We start from the raw sequence: 2,674 nt of genomic DNA on the forward strand, positions 1-2,674 counted from the left end.
CATGATGCAAGCCTGAGCCCACGGGGCTCCCATGGAAGTGCTGGGAAGAGTCCCTGGTCAGCAGGGCAGTGCTGGCACATCCCCCCTGGCCCTGCAGCTCCCAGGGAGTCTCCTGTGCCAGGCCAGGGCTCAGAATGCTGTGTGTGCCTGACTGATCCCAGAACAGCTCAGGCAGTGCAGGGAGAGGTTTTCATGCCATGGCTTTGTCAGCATTCCCCCAAAGGCCAGAGAGCTGCAGAGCAGAACAGCTTTAGTGAACAAGCACTCAGCCCCTGCAGGCCCCTGGCCTCCAGGATGATGGGTCCATTTGACATGGATCCATCATCAGGCAGCAGGAGCTGAGTTAGAAATGTGTTCCCTGAGCCTGGATCACCTCCCAGTGCCCAGACAGCAGCAGAGCAGAGGTGTTTGAGCCCCCCTGAGCCCAGGGTGTTGGTAGAAGGAGCGGCCTTGGCCAGCACCTGCCTCTCTCCCTTTGTGGGAATTGAGCCCTTTCAGCTCTGTCTGTGGAAATAGAACACAGCGCTGAGTGTCAGGAGTTGGGGACTTTGGCAACGAAGTCCTGTGTTCCTGGGCCAGGTAGTTTGGCAATTGCCAAACTCTGTAGGAGCTTTGTGCCTTCACTGAATGATTTCAAAGCTCCTCTAAGTGCATGGGAAGAAAACCACAGAATCACAGTATGTTAAGGATGGAATGGACCTTAAAGGCCTTTGGGCAGGGACACCTCCCCCTAGAGCAGGTAGCTCCAAGCCCCATCCAGCCTGGCTTGGAACACTTTCAGGGCTGGAACCTCCACAACAGCCCTGGGGAACCTGCTCCAGTGTCTCACCACCCTCAGAGTAAAAAATTTCTTCCTAATATCTAAGCTAAATTTCCTTTCTTTCAATTTATACCTGTAACTCCTTGGCCTGTCACTACAAGGCAGCAGAGATGTTTTAAACTCAGCGGACTGGTGGCTGAAATTGGAAAGCAGCCCAAGGAATGGGTTAGAAATTAGAAGTCAGCCCCAAGGCTGAGGGAAGAGGAGGGTCCATATCCTCTCCTGCAGCATCAGGAGGTGGTTGCATCCAGCTCAGAGTCAGGGTCTAGCACTGAGGCAGCCTGGAAAATCCAGTATAACAGAGGGAATGTTTGTACTGCAATGGACATCTCTCCCCAGGCTGTGAGAGCAGGCTGCCCCTGCAGCTCAGAGGGGAAGGACAAGGACCCTTGGTAGAATTCAGCTCTCCTACTCTGAACCTTGGGAACATTTCCATTGACACCCCCCACGTCTATGAGCTGAGCAGCAGGGCTTGGGGTGGATCCTGATGGCTCCTGAGGCAGGAGGAAGCCTGGTGGAAGTGTGAAATTGCTGCCGACCTGGGCAGTTGTGAGCAGGGAATATTTGATCTACTGGTGAAATCTGGGAGGGTCTGAAAGGTGTGTCTGTTGTTCATGAAGCCCCAGTTCCTTCTTTGGTAATCAGCTGGGAGGCTTGCTGCAAAACGACCCCTTGGTATATGAAACGAAGCCTGGGTCAAAAAGGGATGTTCAGAGGCTTTTGTGGCAGTGCCAGACACAAGGCACCTTTGGACTGGGCTGTTCAGAAGCAGCTGGAACAAACTGGCTGCCTTTGAGCTTCAGTCCACTGCAGACAGCTTCCAGTCAAGTGTCTCCTGCTTATTGCTGCAAGTCACAGGAAAGCCATCCAGCCTCCTGGCTCAGTGCTGGCCCTTGCAAAGGGCTTGGGAGTTCTTTCCCTTGCTGACCAGTCCCTCACCACACTTCAGCCTTGGTGCATCTCTGGCTCTAGAAAGAGAAAAGTGTTCCTGGGAATAAAGCAAAGCATTTTTCTACCTATTTGCCTCCTCCCCAATAGTGTCAAGTTTGCAAAAAAAAAACAAAGAGAGAGCAGCTGAAAGAGGTAGAAAATGAGGCACTACATCATGCCAGACACTTCCAAAAGTTTAGCTGTGGGAGGCAAAGACATGCTGAGTTTTCTTACCAAAAGATGATGCTGTCTATACATTTTGATGCTGATGCCTCATAATCAATGTATTGTTTTCATGACATGGGAAAAGGTGAATGAGTAGATGGTGCTGTTGGAGCTGTGCTCAGTGGGGCAGCAGCAGCTCTGGGGTGATTCCCTACGCAGCTGCAATCAGCCCACGTTGCTCTCAGGGCCAGGTCTGAATGAACTTGGTGATGCTGATCAGAGGTGCACAGCTCTGTGTCCATGGGATAACCCCAGGGTTGTGGACTCCAGTTCTGTGGAGCTGCCACTGCTTTGCAGGAAAACCCAAAGGCAGAACTTGTCCTGTTGTATTTTTTTGCCATTCATAGCATCGTCTGCTATTTCTGGGTATTAATTGCGTCATTAGACAATAACTCACAAGAAGGGAAGATTCCACATGTATTTCCATTTTGCTTTCTTGCTGCTGCAGGTGAAACTGATTAACCTAGGAGATATTGATGCTCCCTTCACCTATAGACCTTCAACTGCCAACGTGGGCTTCTGCTTCAAGTTTGCGCCTGAGGAAGACATCGGTGCACCAGGTGGGACCCAGACTGCTCAGATCTCCTTCAGTGCCACCATAGTGTGGAGGTTTGAGGAAGAATTCCAGTTCAGTGTGGCTGGATCTCCTATGTCTGCACTCCTGACTATCAAGTAAGGACGGTCAAAGCCAGGCACACG

This window comes from Melospiza melodia, chromosome 17 (assembly GCF_035770615.1).
Source record: "Melospiza melodia melodia isolate bMelMel2 chromosome 17, bMelMel2.pri, whole genome shotgun sequence".
Taxonomy (NCBI): domain Eukaryota; kingdom Metazoa; phylum Chordata; class Aves; order Passeriformes; family Passerellidae; genus Melospiza; species Melospiza melodia.